Source organism: Amblyomma americanum, chromosome 9, assembly GCF_052857255.1.
Source record: "Amblyomma americanum isolate KBUSLIRL-KWMA chromosome 9, ASM5285725v1, whole genome shotgun sequence".
Taxonomy (NCBI): Eukaryota; Metazoa; Arthropoda; class Arachnida; order Ixodida; family Ixodidae; genus Amblyomma; species Amblyomma americanum.
In genome coordinates this window covers 130072823-130094135 of record NC_135505.1, presented here as the reverse complement: position 1 = coordinate 130094135, position 21313 = coordinate 130072823, and the positions used below count along the sequence as shown (strand labels likewise).

The 21313-nt window shown below is 43.6% G+C and overlaps 1 long non-coding RNA gene across 1 annotated transcript; it reads left to right on the top strand.

Moving 5' to 3' along the window:
* The first annotated feature begins 2116 nt into the window (after window positions 1–2116).
* LOC144104334 (uncharacterized) lies at window positions 2117–3705 on the top strand. Its single transcript, XR_013308506.1, has 2 exons — window positions 2117–2216; window positions 3310–3705. It is a non-coding gene; the product is annotated as an uncharacterized LOC144104334 (long non-coding RNA).
* The last annotated feature ends 17608 nt before the right edge of the window (window positions 3706–21313 follow it).

The following is a 21313-nucleotide window of genomic DNA, read 5'->3' as shown; positions in this document are numbered from 1 at the left end:
ACTAGACATCAATCTTCCCCGCGGAATGAGGCAGAACACCCGGAGAGGGTATTCACAAGAGGATCGTGGCCTCTCACGGGAGAACGTGGTATCGGGAATATTCGTCCGCAACAAAGCAAATGGATTTCCAGCGCTCACGGCGGCAGCGGCGACCAATTTCTCAGCTGGGCGGACCCCCAGCATCTGTTGTCTGCGGCATCTCGGCCGCGAAGCGCTTGGCGCTTAAGCGCTATGCAGTTGGAAAACACCGTTAGCGGGCAAAAAAAAAGTGAGTTGCGCGCGTGCCACAGTTCACTCTGTCTGGCGGCGAGTCAGCAAAGCGACCCGGACTTCTGGAGTCCTCTGTGCAAGATTTTGCCGCCGATGACTCCGAGAACAGTCGACGAGCGGTGAGTAGAATTTATCGCAAGGTGCGCTGTTTTCAGTCAATAGGCCATCGAAGTTTTGCCCATGGTTTGGTGAGAAACATATGTCATGCAGATGGCGAGCTAGGCTGTAAGGACCAAAGGCGTTTCTGCTTCTTTGCAGACGCTGAAAGGTCACACACATAACCGTGCTGGTCAGCACCTTGACCACCCCCCGGTCCTTTGCCTTCTGCGCCTTCGTTTCGTTGAGCGAAGTTCGACTGGGCGCTGCTTGAGATGCCTCACACCCAATAAAACGTGCATGCGCAAAAAATCACGATATCGATATCGCTTTAAAAGTTGCGCTCTGTATATGCGTGTTACGCAGTTGCTCGGCCCTTGTTTTCCGGCTCTTTTGCCCACCCAGCTGCGATGTCTCCCTCCGCGGATTTCTAACGGCTGGCGCACAACATAATAGGCAGCTCGATTTCAGCTGCCATGGTCCCTCATTCCTGGATGAGAGAAATAAACTAACAACACGCGTCTTCCAAACGTGACGCAAAGCAAAGATGGGGTGCTTGTCAAACTTCAAGCTCTCTCATCATAGCTTAGCGGCAAAGCATATCAGCGTTTCTAAAGCCTGGCAGCGTTTTCAGTCTGACCTGAAAAAACAAAAATGTGTGTGAGTGTGTGGGAGCCGAAAACGAACGCACTAAGCAAAACAGCAGGTGTGACACTAAATTTACGCTACATTTTATCTTTACTTTTTCTTCTATTTCTCTTGTGCCCAGGAACGAAATACTGGGTTCCTTTTTCGATGTCTCGTTTTACGGCGACCTAGCGACCCCCCTTCAGCTGACCTACAACGGGCCTTGTCACAACCTGATGCTAATCGGTGGCATATCACCTACCAAGCTAGCCGATGATGCTCTTGGTAAGCCGCCTTTGAGTCGGAACACGCAGGCATAGAGTTGGTCATAGCTTGCGTCGATATACACGCGTGAGCCGTCCACGCAGCGTCTTTAGCTCGGGAGTCATGATTCTGCCATAAATATGTTCTTTCGCAGTTTAATGCTGACACAGTAAAAAGCAGTGTTAAAGACATCATAGGAATAGCTTTACACGCCTTTGAGAGCAAGCGCGCAATGAAAAACCTAATTAACGAGCTACTAAACGAAGACTTTATCTGTATGCAGTCAATCGGTGTGTGTTGAATGTACGTAACATTCACTCCGTGGAGGTATTACGCGTCTCCGTTTCTCTCTCTGTTCTATATATTCCTTGCATTTTCCAAGTAGTAGTAATGGTTGTAGTAGAACCAATTATTAAAAAAGAAAAACAAAAGAAGAAAAAGATTTTGCCGGCCCCGGGAACTGCTATCAGATATCTTAAGCCCCAGAGCTGGGCCCGGCGGAATAGAAGGGGCAGGGACAGGATTTCTAGAAGAAGTAAAGAGGGGAATAATTTCAAGAACTGACAGGTTAGAGTTCACGCCCAGATTGGGCTTCATTTTGCACACTCTAACTCGGTTCCATCTAGTTTAGACGTATTATTCTGGGCCGTCGGAAAGCCCGCTGTCTAGTAATTATTTCGCGGGGTCCTAGCTGGTGCCTCCCACAATAGCAGAGCGTGTTTTAGCCTTGGTTCGCACGCTGCAAGGAGGCCTTCAGGTAGAAAATTTCAGTGTTAAGTGCGCATAGAAAAGTGGGAGAAAAAAGGAAGCTTATTCCAGCGCACACGCGGTGAGTGCAGGAGCCGCCATGCTGTCCTATGGCCCGGGACACGATCGCTGGAGGCCCTACGTCTTCATGGGTGAGCCGAGGTGCGACCGCACGGTCGTCATCGTTCGCAACAACAACGTCATGCTGGCCGGTGAGTACAGTGTAAAACGCCCGCTACAAAAAAGCGTTAACGTCGGCTCTACGCGGCGCGACGCAGTGTTCCACGCGGCTACAAACGTCATAGAAGGAAATGTGTTCCGTCATCTATTGGTCTCCAGGCATTAGTGGGTCATGCATGCATTTTAAAGGCTGTCCTGTGTAGAAATGATCCACATAACACTTTTCAGGCTCTGTGGAGTAGTCAAAGTTGATTCCGTCCTTCAGTGCGAACAGAGTGACTTTTCTTTTCGAGCGCCTGTGTTAGGCTCGAAGAGCTTGCAACATGCACGTTACGCACGCCTCCCGCAAAAGCTTTGTACTCAAGAAACAAGATAAAGCTCTATGTTAAGCTTGCGGCGACGAGCCCAGAGCAAACCACACCCTATTTTTATAGAAACAAACGGAACCACGCAAGATATTTCGTGTAGTTTTACGTCCATAACATTCTACTTATCACACTCTTGATTTTAATAGAAAATGCAGTTGTAGATGCTTCATGGGTTTTGGGGTTCGTTGAAGAAGGAGAGGTGTCAAATAAATTCTAACTTTGCAAACTTTTATAAAATGTCACTCCTAAGCCTGTCTTTAGCACTTATTAGCCTTACCTGCTTATGCGCCGTGAAACCCAAAACAACGCAAGTTGGAAGAGCAATCCGAAGGCCAGGATCTTTGACATTCGTCCTATGGATACTCGTATGCACAGTCGGTCCTGTTCTCTAACCGCAGTTTGTTTGATTTTATCGTTATTATAATCATTTTTTCGTTTACGACACACACATATCGTCACATACAGTCGGAGCAGCACGGTGAACGTGAACGATGCACCGTGGTGCTCGAGAGTATATAGGCAGGCTTCCTCAGGGTCTTTCTGCTTTTTGTTTCCTTGCCTCGGTCTTCATATAAGCAACAGTATAGGGTGCCTCGATACGAGCGGGCATCGAGGCACCCTACGCAACAGCTCGGCAAACACCCACTGCTCGGCACTGCACCATGTGCTTGAAATTGCGCGGCCTATACTTGCGATCTTGTGTCTCGTCATAGGCTATATATGCCTATGCTTGAATGCAGCCATGCCCTCTGCGCAGGCGGCCTGGACCCTCTCTGCGTAACGACCAGTGGCCATATGCAGCCATCGAACAAGGCTTTTTTATTCAGTAGCAGATGGAAGAGGCGGATCGAACTACCCGCAATGAGCCGTGAACGCGCTTTCCACGCTGCCGTCGGCTGGCTTGGCCGCATGATGGTCTTCGGTGGACGTTACGCCTCTCTGACGTTACGCCTCCTGCCTGAACAGTTGAAGACCATTATTTGGTGGTTTTGACATTGACCAATCTAATCTTCGTTTTCAAAGCATATGTAGAGAATAGATCAGTTTAAAAAAAAACTGTTAGCCTCCTACTCTACTCGCGCCAAAGCGCAGTCAAGCATAATGCAATTAAAAGCGGTCTTCATTCACTGCTCATCGCGTGACTTAGAGATTATCGGCACCCTCTAGCAATGCTAAGCGGCGCATACCTCCACATATAAAAAATGGAACATATACTAATAATACAGTTTGTTTAGAGAATATTTATTACAGTTTATGTCAGGAAATTGGCACGAACAAAATTTTCGAAGCTTAAATTTGTGACTTCGAAAAGAAAATCTAATCCTGACGGTTTCAGCTTTGTACCGCTTTTTGAACCCACATTTTGTAGTTCTATATCAAGGGACGGATCCAATTTTTATTTTCAGAGATGTGGATAGTATTCGGATAATAGTCGTAACAGTTACCTGCAATATAGCTTTTGCATACCACCAATAAACTTTATAAATGGTGGCTCTCAAAGATATTACGTGGCTCTGTTCCCCTTTACTGATAGCATACCGTTGCTCATACGTGTTTTGTGGCGCGGACACAAATATTTCCGGAGTACTAATGAGCACGACTGACTTAGATGTTGGCCCTAGTCTGGTAGCAATAGAGGTCCCAAAAACCTCAGTTGCCTTGGCCATACTAATCTAATGGGCGTCAGAGTCCCGCAGTAATTACCGCTCTCAGTCTGCGTGAACAAAGGGACAAGCTTGTAACTTTTACACTTCTCATGGTGTGGACGCCATACTATGTGCCTGTTCAAATTCTTGGCCTGAAATCTGGCCAACATTGGTGGAGCAGAATCCTTAAAAACGTAACTTACCTTTTACTTTCTTGTCTTTGTTGCCTTTTTTAAGTATGATTGCGTCCCTGAAATTTCAAAAGTGTATTGGCTTCGGCAAGTCCAATTTTCTCTTCATGGAATTTTATTTATTAATTGAAAACATTATTTCCGTTTTTTTTACTGTTGATGCTGGCCTGAATTTATTTGCTATTCACGGCAGAGAAAATGATTCTCCTGTGATGATTTGCTTTAAAATCTCAAGTTTTGTAATGTCTATGAACTGTAAAAGCCACTGGTTGCTCGCTGAACTCCGTCAAAAACATTTCAGTGCATGACAGGCTGTTACAACCTGCGTACAAAAGGTCAAATGAACAAAACTAATTATATAGATGTATCTCGATTGTCTGCAATAGGTTACGTCGCTATGTTAATTGACTAAAACTGTTCTCTACGGAAATCTTAGTTTGTATGCCTCTCAGGTATACTCTGACAGGAATAACAAATCGATGCGTTCTTAATAGTCATGAAGAGGTGTGAAGATTAGTTGTTTACAGTAATACTGAACTAGCTCAAATGTTAAACGATACAGACTACTGAAAGAACTAGAAGCTTCTAAAGATGGAGGTAGTCTGAGAAGCTGTGCTGTATCCGTACCATTTTGGAATACTTCAGATGATAAAACAACTAAAGTTCGGGATCTCGGAATAAAATGATGTATAGTACACATATGAGGATGGCGAGCCCTAGATTGCAACAAAATTACAAAACATTATTCAGTAAAGCTTTTTATCGACGGCAGGTTGCAACGGTGAGCGATTCGCGTCGAATAAGTATCAATATGTGCATTGCTTACAAATTTTAAATGTACAGCCTCTCCTCCCCGGACCGGAAGTACATCATAATACTCACTTGGCTATTACAAGATTAAAAAAATGACATCACTTCTGCGGCGTATGTACCATATGAAGTAAGAGAGCTATCACTGTGGTCCCAAGTAGTCTTGTTTTTGAGAACTGCGTAGGAACAGGGGTGGTCTGAACAGACTTCCAAGTTCGTTCGCTTGTGAAAATGAGACATAGGATTCCAATGGCTGAATAGCTGAGAAGTCTTTGTTGCATTACTACAAAACTATTAGAAAATTCATTTAAACACGCAGCCATTCGTGTTTGCATGGCACTGAATAAATAGGTTAAGATAGTATATATTTCCGGAGGCCCGCTGGACCGGGACAGGGAGGACGGAGAAAACACACAAAAGAACAACTGTTGTGTATAAGGCTGGAACATACTTGGCGCACAGACCTGGGAGCACCTAAAGTTGAGAACTCTACTTTTGTCAACGCAGACGAGCCGAACTTTTGCTCGGGTGTGACAAAGATATTTTAGGTTGTTTTAGATGAGATATTGAACTCTAATGCCTTCGGCTAATAAAAGTAAAATACTATTGGTGATTCAGCATAAAAGGTGTTTTCGTCGATGAAAAAGTAAGCGCAGAATGACCGGCCCCGACCGCATATTGATTTCCCGTACGCTTTCTGTGGCGGTGGTGCAAGATACTTCTCTAAACGTTCTAACATATCTTAATTAAATTCGTTTGAAAGAAAAGACCGTTTTGACTTGGCCGGCCGAACGAAGCGAGAAATAACTAAGGTTTCAGGATATTGTAAAACAGTTTCAGTGGGAAAATTGGCATGCCTTATTAGCTAAAGGAAATGAAAAGGGGAGCTTCCATTTTGCGTAGTCTTACCTTGTGAAAAGTATCACAGCATCGCAGATGTCAAAGCAACCATTCTTCAAAAGCGCCGCTAAAGCCTTAAGTGTTTTGACGGCATCCACAAAGTTTCGTTTTCGGTATCGAATAAGTTCAGGGTCCTGCCAGCAGAAACATTTCGTTATTGTTTGGTCTAAGAAGCGACTCATTGTACTGAGTTTGTGAATTAGGAGCATCGAAGAACGCGAACGCAGTGGCATTTGATTAATGGGTGGTGCAGTTAATCTCAAAGCTTCCATCGCTAACCTGAATAACCATTTCTTCGTGAGGACGACGCAACTGGCGGTTAGAACCATCAACAATCCCGGCAGCTCTGTTTTAATGTGCTCTGTGTGAGCAAATAATTATAGAACATGACATTTTTCATTGGATATTGTAGGTGCTCATATATGGACGGCTCCCGAAAGACGCGGGTTCGATCACGGCCGCGGCGGTCAAATTTCGATGCAGGCGACTTTCTAAAGGCCCGTGTACTGTGCGATGTCAGTGCACGTTAAGGAACCTTAGGTGGTCGAAATTTCCGGAGCCCTTCACTACGGCGTCCCTCATAGCCTAAGTCGCTTTGCGGCGTTAAACACCCCATAAGCCACAAACCATATATGTACAGGCGCGGCCATAAGTAAACGGAGCGCGCGATTTCATTCTAATGGCAGACATCCCTTCCCTATAGGGACAGAAGAAGCACGGTTCGTCCATGAGAAAGCGCACTGGCGTGCCCTACCAGTATGCACACAGCATTGCCGGCTATTTCAATTAGACAACGCGTGAAAATTTTTTGAAGCCTATAGCGTGATCCGTTTACTTTTTTCCGCGCCTGTACAGCTGAGTCTCTGACACATTGTGTTCTCCTTAAAACTGAATGACAATTTCTGATGTGGTGCAGGTATGTACACCCAATTTTCTTCCGTCTGACCTGTAAGTTTAAAGGCATGTCTACGAAGAAAGAGCCTAGCTAAAGTAAATTAGTTAGTAAAATAAACAGTGCAACCGGGTCACCACTCGTTACCATTCTCAGTTCAGGAGTAAGAACACATTAGACACTGCTTACAACTGGGATTCTTGGAAGATTATTTAGGACTTGCTATCCATGGAAGTGCAAGAAAATGGATACACACATCAGGAACAGTTACGCGTGTTCCACCAGATTAAGTTTTATTCCGATGCAGCGGACGGGATGAAAAGTGATGAAATGCGATGTCATTGAAGCATTCTGAATGATGTTAGGTGTAGACGATAAGTTTGTGAGCAATCCTTCGATTGGTGTCAGCCAGATGGAGATAAACATTTTACGGGATCATAAAAAAGTTGTGCATTTCACTAACACCCGCGGGAAACAAAGGGTGGGTGAGATGTGCTCGTTCACAGATTGTGTTTGATTATTACCATCTCTATTCATTTTTTCTTTAATTTCTGATGGTGTGCACAGTCCAGATCCTGGTTTTCTCCGTGAATCTATTCTTTTATTGTCATGCCGAGTACCTGTGTTTGCTACTTTTTATGTGGTGCATTGGAATAAAAGTACAGTTGGTGCATGGCGCTCGCCTGTTCGCGTTTGCTACCCGAGGCTATGTCAGTCTTCATTTATTTCTAAGCAGCGCAGCTCTTAGATAGAAAATATTGGTAGCCTTACACATTGTTTGATGTATTTCTTAGTGTTTCTAAACGTTTTTTAACTACTAGCGTTTCGCCACACACATCCAGGTTCAAATTACAAGTATAAAAAATTGAGCGCGTGGTATATCTTCAGCATTGATTGCGTTGTATTTTGCTGGCCGTGCGGGAGCCCACGCTGATACAATCTTGTACTATTGAAAAAAAAAGTTGCGCCAACAAGAAGCGTCGAGCTCAAAGCTCCATCGTTGTGACTGCTTTAAAAAAAGCACAAAGCTTAACTGTATATTATCACCATCACATCTTCATTAAAATGTTGGTTCTCACAGAAAAGATAGCGCAGCACTAGAGAAATACCAACATGCGTCTGGATGTTTTTGTTTTGTTCCCGAAAGCATATTACGTCCATGGTTAGTTTCCAACTTGCCTAGGCCCATATGTTTCAGGTCCTGCTTTCGCCTCTGGCAGTTCCTGTTTTATTATGTCAGATGATATTTTTTTTCCTCTACTCTAAACGTCTCAACGAAGCTGCCGCTGAACAGACATGGCGTTCATCTAAAAATAGCTGTGCAGTGCACTGGTGCTTTTTTTTTCGCGTCCGCGCAATCCTGATACCGGGGCTCCGTAACCGACCATTTGTGCTGCTAAGCCACCACAGCGCATACTTCCAGAATCTTTTAGAACCTTAAGTGAGGATGCAGCAAGGGTTTTTATATTTTGGCTTTTGCCATTTTTTTGTCCAGTAACTGCCGTGTGTTTCATTGCGATGTTTTTCGATCTCAGGGTAATATAGCAACTACTCTTGCCAATGCAGAACAAGTGAAAGTGTGAATATCATAACTAACTGCCTAAAAAATCAACGGGCTTGCTTATTCATGAAGTTGCTGATTGAGTGTTGTTTATAGGGCACCTGGTACAATGAGCGCACGTTCATTGTAACCTATGCGGCTATTTCAGCGAAGAACCCAGCCGGATGTTACTGAATGCTTACCTGAAGTGCTGTGCTCCTCTTCCTGTAAGTCTTCGTGTAAGACTTCTCCAAGATCTGAAAGCAAAAGCTTTCTATCGTAAAATATAGATGCGAACATATTCGGTGGTCAACCAAAACCATAATATTATAAGGAGATGTTGATAAGGACACCATGCGCGTCTGATTTTTGTGTGCCCTGTATACAGACTACAGCCTGTATGCAGCCAAGTAGAGCTTGCAAACGCAATGCTGTGGAAAAAGTTTGCCGACAGATAAAAGAAATTTCACATATTTTACTTGATATATCATACATCAGGCGCAGGAAAGAAGAACTTTGCGCCAAATCGGGTCTGTTGCCTGCCGGTTCTTGGGCAGCGTCAAGGCGATGGGGGCGATTTTGATGTTAGTGCAAGTCGCCGCTAAAGCAACCCTTCAACATGCGTCAGCTGGGGCGTTATAGGCCCCTTTCGGTGTGCCACGCCCTTCGGAAATTTGGTAACGCTTCCTAGGAGACCGCTTTCTTTGTGGCGAGAATTAGATACTGGCTGTCTTAATAGTATAAATATAAGGCTCATGACTAGTGACAACAAAGAATGGCTGGCCCTTAGATAGCTACGTAAAATGGCTGACAGAAAACATTGCGAGAACCTCGCTGCAATTTCTGCATGTAGCAGATTTCAGTAGGCGAAAGTTGACACGTTCAAAATTGCAGGAGTCGCCATGAGGATTCTTTGAATTGCTGGAGAACGGCGTCAACGCGTGCATCGTAGGCATCCGTGATGAAGCGAAGTGGCACACCGGGTCGCTTATTTCCAACGAGAGCGACGTCGGAAATCTTCGCCTCAGTTTCCCGAAAAGCAGCCGAGGCAGGACAAGAACCCACAAGGGGATAAGTATTTCCTCTCTTAATTGACTTGCAGTATGGTCTTCAACGGCCGAACTAAAGGAGCGCACTTAGGAACAGAACAACAGAAGATATTGGCGGTCAGAAACAACTCAAGCTCCTTTTAGAGAGAAGGCAGTTACGAAAAATTAGCTGCGATTTATTTGCGGCTGAACCTGCAGGGTTAGACAGCGATAGCTGTGTTGCATAGGGCCTGTAGGCGCGGCTTGGCGTCTATAACGTTGAGCGCGTTCCGTACACTGTATAGGCGGCGAGCCGACCCTGACACCCTGGCAGGTGCAGTTAAATTAGTGGTTGATCGCGAGTGGTTGGTGACCCAATGAACGCTGCGGCCTATTCTACCGCCCGTTACCGGCGAATAGAAAGGTCAAGGTAAAAGGTCAAATGGTGCGACACCATGATTGGCCACATATGGTGAGGCCTATAGCCACATTTTACCTCTCGCTCACTCGGAGGTCAACTGACAACGCACAGCGAAATCAGCTGTTTCGGCATAGTATGCTCGCAGGTTGGCGTCAGCCGCTGGAACCGCGTGTGCTTCGAAAAATCCCGCTTCACTTAATACTGCTGCATCAGCGATAGATTTGTTTTCAATGCCTCAAGCACCCGTGACTCTCACGATGATATTACATCGTGGGGATTTCATTTTGACGAAGAAACTGCGCAATCTCAGCACGAAACGGGGGCACCTGTCTGCCCTTAGAGTTCATTTTCCGCTTCTTTGGTGACTGTTTGTTCGTTCCTGAAGCCGGTTTACGCATAGCAATGATGTCATAAATTATATTTCTGGTTTGTGCAGTGTCTCGTCATCATATAGACAAGATTTACTCGGCCCCAAAACGAACTAACTACAGGCCCAGTAGAAATCGCGGCACCAACCCCATTTCAACGGTCCTTAATAGCACAGAGGTGTTCGCGAAAGCCATTATTGAGTTCTGACTGGTCCCAAATTGTCTGAAACGCCTTCTTAAATACTTTATTGTAAAACCACAGGATTATAGAGCCCTTTCAAGCAATTAAGCGACAAGCCTTGTTATAACGGACCTAGAGATTACGAATTACTGACTATATCAAACTGTTCCTAACTATTTGAAACGAACACATGCATTTCTTACTTTATATATCAAACGTGGTTTTCCATAAAACGGATATATGTAACAGCCGAGCGCCAAGTTGTGAGTGCCGATGGCAGGTGGCAGGCTTTGCCTCACCACAGGGTTGACTAATGGTGATGCGGCCGGCATTCGTTCCATGGTTCAGGCTTTACCTTAGATATGCCAATAGCGCCACAAAAATTATAGCAGCGAGAACAGCTGGTAGCACGGCGGCAGTAATGTTTGACGAGGAACCATCTTTTGAACCTAATTTAAAGAATATATAGGATACCATAAATTGTATCTCATTTAAGCTGTAATTTCAGGTATGGATTGGGGAATGAAGTTAATTAAATCAAAGACATATAGAGGCCTAGAGGGTTGGAACTTAAGGTAAAGCATATGATTTTCGCCACATACACAAAAAGTAACTGTGAATCATACAATGACGGCCACTGTTCAAAAAATGTAAAAAGCTTATGGAACTATACGGAATGACACTCTTCACACTCTGTAATATCTAGACTGTAGAGCTGCCTATTGAACAACAGAACAGACCTTTCTATGTTTTCCATAACAAGGTAAAAAACAGAAAATACAGACATTTCAAGGCCTACCTACCATGGAGATGGCTGGAATCACCGCTGCGGACGTTATAACCTCCTGAAAATTGACACGCTCAAATGACCCACGACATTCTGAAGCCATTCGTTCAATAACTATTTTAGAAAGTACTGAAATAAAAGCTGTGTAATACAAGGAATCTTTGCCAATGCTCCTACGCCTGGTATAACAATAGAATAATGTTCGACTAAGATATGTAAAGGCTTTTTTTGGGCATCCTACAATTCCCATAAGTGCTGTATAAACAAATAGTCATAACCAATATACTTTGTCGCATTTTTCATAATTTTCCTTCAAAACTGTCGCGCAGTAAAAGCAATAGTCAATCTACTATACGTCCAATTTCTTATCATATTTCCCTAAACTCTTTTATAATCAACAAATATATGCAAATAACATTTAAAATGTATCATGAACTAATAATTATTGTATAATCAAATAGACAAAGTGTCGACTCGGAGCATTTTAGTTTATGGTTTTCGTGGTATGCTTTAAGATATAATTCGATTTTATCGCACTAAACTAAAAGCCTAAGAATTTTTATTTCCTTTTTTTTCGTTATTTTTTACAGCTTCGTGCTCCACTATTTATTTTAAATGGGTTTAGGCGACTTGTGCGATAGGTGGTGCGTGTGCCGCAACTTTAATTTTTTTTTGTAGGCACAGCAGCAACACCAAAACCAGGTAGTGGGACAATCACATAATACCCTCTTAACCGAGTGCCCTGAGTTTGGTTCTGTGGGATTCACTTCAAGCGACTGTACTAAAGAAAGAACAAATTATTGCTTTTGCGTCCACCGCTGGTATACAGCAAGCATGATATATTAGTTTCACAACAGGCATTCCCGGGAGAATTTAGCTTCAAGCGCAGTTGCCAATGGGTGCCTTAAAAAGGAAACCTTGTGTTTTGAAGAAAAAAACAGAATCCTGCCCGATTACCAGAACCCTGTTCCCTAGTGCACTCATCCTACGTGAATTTCCTCATTATAGAAACAAGGAATGTAGACCACTACAAAGAAGATAGATGATTACGTTCACTCCTTCAAATGGCTTTTCGTTGGGTGGCCGGTGTATTCGTAGGGTAAGGTTTTTCAAGGAGTTAGAACACAAGAACACAAGCCGCTCTTATTTCCACAGTGGTTTTAGCTACATTCAGAGCAGTCTCAGACGGCGTTAAGTGGTTCTAAGTGCACTAGCAGTCCGATGCTCTTCAATGTATATGGCACCAGCACGTTTCCACTCAATATTTGTACAACTACCAGAGGTATTTAAACGCAGGCATAAAAAACCTGATTGGTTCTACTCATGTGTTGTTGTGAGTTGCTTGTGGAAATGCAAACGTCGATACAACTTGATCTCCATAACATGTCGGTAGACGTGGGTTCGTTTAGGATTCCTGACGAGGGCAAAAGTGCATTACAGCTTAAAGGCATCACTTTGTAGCGCAAAAATTAGGGGCTTCATTGGGAGACTTCTCGGTTTGTTATCGAGTGGGTTGATGGTGACGAACCTAACCACTACTTGTGACGGTCGGTATTATTGGTATTGTATTCATAAATAAAGGAGTTTTGCCGTTTGAGTTTATATACGGTGACAATCAAGAGTGAAACGAGCGAGACAGTCCTTGAATGGCAGTTCAGTGCAGTAGCGCTGCAGTGCAATTGTTGCTACTTTTTTAATGAAACAAGGTGAAATGCAATTTTCAGACTCAAACTAGAAATTATGGACAATAGCATATTTCAAACAACTAACATACGCGCAGATCCCCACTCGGCAAGCTTGTATTTTTTAGTACACTTTTATCTATCGTGAAAAATGGTTTCCTTTGTTTTTATGTAGCATACTTATGTAGCATACTTTTTATGTAGCGACCGACGGACAAGCTTTAAAAAAAAGATTTGGCCTCGTATCGAAAGGTTGTATCATTATCTTTAACACGTTCATAAAATTACCTTACAGTTTTTCAAACTTGCCTCATAATTAAAATTGACTTCCCATAGTCATGGACTTGAGAATTATTGTACTTTGCAAAGCAGCTCACGCTCCAATGGGGCCCCATAGTGACTCGGTTACTCCGAAGGAAGCGAAGCACAAGAAGAAAACGGAAGAGGTTGCGGATCGTATGGAGACGTTTTTTCATTGTTAAATCCGCAGCCAGCGTTTGTTCTTTCCTTCCATTTTCTGAAGGTTAAAACTTTGAGCCATCTCAGGCTCGTCCCGCCAGCAAGAAAAAGTAGCCTATATATCCTGCCGTTCTTGTAGTCTCCACTCTAAGTTTTATCGGAAAGTGCAGAAATTTGCTCCTCGGTTCAGTTTTATTATCTTCAGATATTCCAGATTCACTTCGTGTTGCCTTGTGCTACATCCTTCAATCTTGAGGAAAACGACATAGCCATCCATTTTACAAATTGCGAGCGCTTCCTGCTGCTGGAGAAGTTGCGCTGTCCCAGTTGCTGTCTGTGCATATAGCTTTTCTGCATGTCTGCAATGGAATAGGGTGTCATGTAAAAACAAAATAAAGTAGGTCGAAAGAAACAAAGGCTGTTGGAACTGCAAATGGAGGTTCCCTGGTGCATTTGCTAACTATGTCAAGCCATAGCTAGCGGCTCCAGAAAATATTACGCTTGTATACCTGCTGATGGTGGCATGCAAGCTTGTTTTAATATTTTCATTTTTTTCACCTTTGATGATCATCGACACTGTAGTCCAAGTAGAAAAAAGGCTAGCTCTCGCAACATACATACGGAACTACCTTTAACTTTCATAATTACGGGCGCGTGCAATCATTGCAATCTGTCATTGACAAGTGCGTCCTACCGAGAGTGGTTCTCATTTATCGGTGCAGGCGTAAACGGAAGTATACAAAACAACGCGAGGAGTGATCGAACTCCTGCTAAGCGTCCTGAAAGCTTGAGGATACGAAAGGCATCCCTGGCTAATATATGCACTTCCAAACCGGCAGTGCTTCTTCTAGTGCGATAATTCCCTGGTTTCACCGACGCGGCTGAGGAATGTTAACGAGTGGTTAGTTGAAGGGCTACGCAAAGCATGTGACACCATTCAGTAACGGTCTCTGACACATTAATACATGTATTTGTCATAAAGTGTACCGCAACCGCCACATCTTACCGCTTGCCTCGTGCTCCAGTGCCAGCGCCACTATCAGTTCGCACGGGCAGATGGCGCCAGGTGTTGGCACGTGCAAGATCATGACAGGCTGCGTACGCGCACTGCCGGCATCCCATAAGCGGTGTCGGTGGTGGCAGACGTTCTGTCAAAACCCGCTCATGTTCCGTTACTCTCCACGCATGTGCGCTTCCATGTTTGGGTTTTCGTGCACAGCAGTCTGTGTTACTTTTCATCGAACACGTGCTAGACGCTCAGAGCGCGAGTGGAGGGCGGGTTTTGTTTGATCGCTTTTAGTTGTCAGTTTCAGTGCAGTGTAACTGCTTAGCTTGCATGCGGTACGAAATGCCAACGATCACTTTCTATTTTCTACCTTTTACGGCGCAGCTGTTATGCATTTGTGCGTAGTTGAGCGGTCAAGATGTTGGCGGTGCAACCAAATCTCACGGTCAAGGCCTATTCTGCCAGCCCCCGGAGGCTAAAATTGCAGTCGATTTTGCAGAAGCGGACGGCGAAAACACCCGGTACTTCAGTCCTGCTCCAGACGCTCGCATTTGCAGAGGCAAATGAACAGAAGGTGTGAGCGCCGTGAAAGCCCGCACAACCACTTGAAGTTCAATTACAAAGCAGAATTGAGAACGCGGTTAGAAACCAGAGAACGAAACTGACACTTAAATCGCAGTACTCGGTGCTGCGTACATGCAGTGCACTCGATTTGCACAAAATACACCATAACAATATTTCAACTACATCCCGTCGTTTAAAGTTGACGGAAGGATGACATCCTCTTCAGGAAAGCTTTTGCGTATTGTTCAACAGCGATCAGATGGCGGCAGCGAGAAACGAGTGCTCAGGAGCATCTTTCATTGCGCACTTTTTCTAGCCAAATTAAGGTGGCTAAGCGCGCTGGCGTATTTAAGCTCAAAGCGATACGCCCTCACATTTTGAGAACCTCCCGCAACTCCTGCGGGAGTGCTTAGACATGAACAAACCTCGGCGCAAGTCGATCTGTGATCAACGCATAGGGCATTAGGTTAACGTGGATGGCTGAATACGGCCGAATAACTGTGTAACTACAATCTCACTTTTAGCAAACATTTACACAAGACGTTCCAAAAAGCCATCTCATTACTTGTTGTAAGAAGCAGTGCATTCTGTAAATTTCTCCCCGGAATGAGGAAGAAAACGTCAGATAGAGTTATCGTTACAAAACTAATGATCTGTGATAATCTCAATGTCTTTTTGTGCTTGCATGGAATGTTTTAGAAGGGCCACATTTTGTCCTTAACAACCGACCAAGAGTGCATTCATCTGCAGATTCCAGTCAGAACCCTTCAAATTGCTAACCCAGGTTCATTTTCAGCAGATAACTACATCCATCTTTACAGAAGTTGTAAGAATAATAAAATAAACTTGGATGCCCTTTAACACATCCGTAAGAGTGCAATGCCGTAGCCTTAGAAATGCCACCCGCGATCTCCTCATTCTTTGCTACTAATGCATAAATCGCACGGAGTGTACATACCACTCTTAGAGCAAGTAGGTAAAGTGGTTCTCTACTGCCACGTTGGGTGGCAGTTTCAAACAGCCCCCGGTGATACTTGTGGAACTCAGATTCCTCTTCCCTGACTCCCATAATTCTAATTTTTGCGCTGATGGTTCTTCGGTATTCTGGTGATCTGATGCGCGGTGCCGCGGTAAGTATATGTGGGCAGTACTTTTAATTTATTTGAATTCATTCCATTGCTGCCTGTCTTGGTGGGTTGGTTGCCACTTGCCCACCATTGCAGGAAAGCCAACCAACTTTTTCATGACATGGACATAAGGACGGTCGTCGCCTTTTCTCAAGAGCGGGCCACTAATGTTATCTCGTTAATATTAGAAAGAAATTGCATCCGTGCATGCTTGTGCTTACCTTGTTTTCGGAGCAGCTCATTCCGTCTAACAAATGCAGACTCACGCAGCTTGATTCTTTTAGGTTGCAACACTTCACTTGGCACTTTTTGTACGTTTTTTCCGTCTGACAAAAATGAAGTAAATGAAAGCATGAAGGTCTAAAGGTGCTTAAGCCTTGCAAAAGGACTAATACCTGAAGAACTTTCGTTTTGAAACGAATGTAGACAATAATTTAGAACGCAAGTCGCGATTACTGGACTGAACCATAGCTACGTTTTTCCGTGTTTGTTGCGTGGGCTGCAAAACTGTGAATAGCCTCATACATGGGAAATATAGTTTTTAAAAGTACTGAACATTTTTTTACTCGCACATCCTGCGTTTTTATTTTCTTTGAAAGGAGAGTACGATGTCGGCCCCCCGAAAAGAATAATTTTTAAAAACTCTTACAACATGTAGTTCTTCTTCACAAAACACTGCTATTAATAATAGTAACGACAAGCAAACAGCCTCAATATGGTCAGCTATCTTTCTTGTCTTTCAATCGTTATAGCAGCTTTTTTGTAAACTTGGCAGAATTCGTTAATTTTTGTTAAGTATTGCGGTGACGGTGGGCAGGCAGTACTATTCGTAGCCCCTAAAATGCATTTTAAGAAATTTCAGAACTTTTTTCAGAGTAGAATTATGCATTGCGATTAATGATAACCAAGGCGCACACAGTAAAGTAAACGAAAAAATTATATTTAAATATTGGTCTTTTGGACAACTAAACTGCATATGTTTAGAACTTGAGCCAACCGGTAACCAAAAGAAAAGCTTGCAGATGCCAGTTTGCCTGAACCATTTGCCGCAGCATAACTGGCTATGTGGGCACTTAAGGCGCATATATCTTGCTTAATACTAGCGTAAAACTATGCCCAATGTTAAATGCACGGAAAGGTATATTCGTAAGTGCTAATCCCGCCATAAGGACCGTTGTTAAAAGATGCGTGTAATAGCCCTCGAATGCACCGAATTCTACGCTGTTCAGTTTTGCTGGCGTCTACAGTACCGCTCGGCACGACAGAAATGTGCTATACTGTTTCGTATCCCCCACTGCTTCGTGCAAGTGGAGTGAACAAGCGGGTAAACTCCGCCACTCGTGAAAAGCTCCCACCTAGCTTCGAATATTGTAAATATGAAAGCAGCGGCAACATATAAAAAAAGGACTAACGCCTAGGACGACATATCTTCAAGCACCTACAAACTACCCATATAACATACTTCAAATGGCTCCCATCCTATCCCGAGTCGCATTGTACACAGGCCTTCAGGCGTCATCTTTTTTCCGGGATAGTCCTTAGTGTTCTCATACGCTTCGCTCGTAACATTAATGCAGCTCATCTTGAGTTTCCTGCACAAGAAAGAAACAAACTCTCAGGTCAGTTGTGAATCCCAACCACGAATTATCAGTGGCAGCCGGCGCAAGGCGAAGGGCGAAGGACGACATAGTAGGCACCCCGTTTTCCATAAAGACTGTGTACGCTTCGCACCGGCTCGAGTAGCGCCCATTACTGATTTTAATTAACGCGCGTATCGCTTCTTGACGCGGACAAAGGGTAGATTTCGGCTTGCCGGCCTCCAAATCTGACCCGAGGGCGAGATATATCAGTCACTCTTTTCACACTGAGGAAGGCGCAGAACGCACTTCAAAAATATCAAACCTGGAGGCGTCACTTGAGCACCTGGGAGACAACGAGCCACGACCCCAGCCTGAGCAGCGCGCTCGCGCCATGCCACGATAGCGGTCCAGAGAAAGCTGACGGCTCAAACATAGGCAAAGAGCTGAGAACTAGAAGTTTGCGGATAGCCCTTTTCCCAACCCGAAACGATAACAAACGTTGAAGCCTTGGTACTAAATTGATTACGAAATTGCACGTGAAATTGATATTCAGTACACATTGAAGTGGTAGAATGGACTCAAACGCGAGTCAAGTATTTATACGAATTTACGCGACTATAGAAAAAATAATTAGAGAAAAATATTCGAGCAAATTAGCGAAGCGCGCTGGCGGATCTTTACGGCAAAACGACAAATAGGGAATTGCCATCATCATCATCAGGTTGACTGCGCCATTTACAGTTCTAAGGCCTATATCTCTCCACTGAACCTGGCTCTGTGCCAGCTGCGGCTTCCTTAGCCCTGCAAGCTTTCTAATCTCACTCGCCCACCTAAATTATCGCCGCTCCTTGCTACTCTATTCTCCAGCTGAAATCCTTTGAGTTACCCATTACGACAATCCGTCATCCTGCCGCCACATTACATGATCTTCCCACGCCGATTTCTTCCTGATATTGACTAGAACTTCATTACTTGCGTTTGATCTTTGACCCACTCTGCTGTCTTCTTGTCCTTTAACGTTGCAGTTATCATTTTCGTTTCCAGAGCTTCGCGCGTTACCCTCAGTTTAAGCTCAACTCTTTTCGTTAGCTTCCATGTTTCTACACCATAGTTGAAAGCTGCTAACATACAGCTGTTAAATACTTTGAACTTGTGTGGATAGATAAGCCGCCATTCATGATCTTAGAATACCTGTCAAATGCGTTCCCCCCATTCTTCTTCTAGCTGTTTCACGCTCGTTGTCCGGTTGTGCGACCACTACCTGTCCAAAGTAGTTGTATTTTTTTACGAATTCAAGCGCTTCGTTCCTTATCCTAATCTCCTGTTGTATTCCAGCACTGTTAAACAGTACTTAATTTTTCCGCATATCGATTTTATACTCATAGTTCAGCTTTGCCTGTCAAGGTCATTGATCATCTTTTGCAATTGGTCCACTGAATTAGTTTTGAAAACAACATGATGAGAAAATCGCAGGAAACTGTGGTATTTTTCATTGACTCAGACCCCCCACTGGACCTAATCCAGGAGTTGAGTGCCTCCTGTAAACAAGAGGTGAATAGCACTGGCGAGATCATGTCTTCCTTCCTACGCGCTCCCTTTGCGGGATTTTGTTATATCCTAATGTAGGCCTAGGTTGGCTGTGCATGCACTATAGATATCTTGAATTAGTATTACATATCGCTCTTTTATACCAGAGTTCTACAATGCCTGAAATACTGCGCACTTTTTTGAATGAGTTAAATGCTCTCTTTTAATATATGGAGACTATATTTAGAGTTGGTTGTCTTCTACGCACTTCTCCATTAGCCGAATGATAGCGTGAATGTGGTCGTTTGACAGGCACGCTTTACAAATGCGTGTCTGGTTCTTTGGTTTATTGCTGTCTAAGGTTATAGTGATTCTATTTGTGATTGAAGTTGTAAATGCCTTAGGGCAAACGGATATCGGGCTGATCGGAGTGTAATATTTAACGTCCTTGACTTCCTCTTTCATACGGATTAAGATGATACTAACGCTTGTTGAAGCTCCCGGTACCCTCAAGGCCATAAGACATTTCGTACACATGGTGACTAGTTTTTTTAACACAACCTGCCCAGCGTACTTCAATAGATCCGCTGTTTCCTAATCGTCACAACGAGCTTTCTTCATTTAAATTCTTTGTAAGGCTGCGCTTAATTTCTTTTTCTACTACTGACTGATTGACCAATTTCATTTTACAACTGCTTAGCTTCATTAATCATTAATTTCATTAATCATTCAATCATTAGCTTGCTGATTATTTGGGTTTCAGTATATATTTGTGCAAAATTTATCGGCTACATAGACTTCCTGATCCATGCTGGTCATGACATTGCCATGCATGTCTCTTAGTGCACACATCTCATTTTGCATATTCAGTTTTCTCTTGACCAACTTCATGCTTCCTGAGTTCTTCAGTGCATGGTAGAGTTCCTCTATTTCATGTTTCTTTATGTCTGATACCATAAGTTTATGCCATAGTTTATGCCATAGTTAATAAGTTTTAACATATATGATGACTAGGAAGATGCAACCTTATGTTTAGCCCTGTTAGGGGATAATGCTAAGGTGGTATTGGTTACCTAATATTACATGCCAATTGCACTGCAACCAGTCCTTATTTTCCTAATCACTTGACTTTAAGGCTACAGATCAGTGGTCACTATATGTGCTAGACGTATTCCATGATTACTGCCTTGGCCTTGCTGCCTATTGTTAACGGCTGTTTCCTTCCTTGTCTGCACAACATTTCTCTCAATTTCTTCGTAGTTTTTTCCCCACCGTTCTTCTTCATCTATCTAGGTCATCAATCAAGATAATTCTTTAATTCTCTCGTTTTTCCGCCCTCTGCCGACCTTCGTTTTTTTTCCGAATTTTGCATGAACCGAATGCTAAAATAAAAGATGAACACAAAGAGGAACAAAAGCAGGTGCCCGTTTCATGCACTTTCAACAACAAAATAAACTCACAGCACGAGTTTCAGCGAACCTGCGCATTCGCTATTTTTAAATATTCATACAAGGGCTACGCCCAATTTCTGTACAGCCAGAGAGCGAACCGAATATGGACGCCTACTTCGACCTTCACTGCTACGTCGTATCGCTTCACTCCGGTTCAGCAAAAACGGAAGCCTGTCAAGGACTCCCCAACATCGTTTGTGACTACTCCACTGGCACTTCCGGCCTGCCCTGCATAGTTCGGAATGATCGCACAAAGGTCGCAGGCAGTATCCAGCTGGCTTAATTTTTTATTTAGCCTAAGCACCTTTGTCATGACTGGAGGGATATGTTTCCAAGTTAAAAACCAGTCTGAGACAAAAAAAAAAAGATTTACGAAGTGCATGAAATGTAGGGGAGAATTTATTTTATGTAGCCTCTATCTTGAGAGTTGAGTACTCAGCATATCTGCAGATTAATGACAAATAGATAAGTTATATTACTTGTAATGCTTCTGAATATCCAGTATACTGCAGCTGGAAAGATTGTACTTTTTCAAGAGAAGGGGATGGCCACGTCCCATTAGGTAACCGTCAGTTGCAGGACAGGTGACTACTCCAGGTTT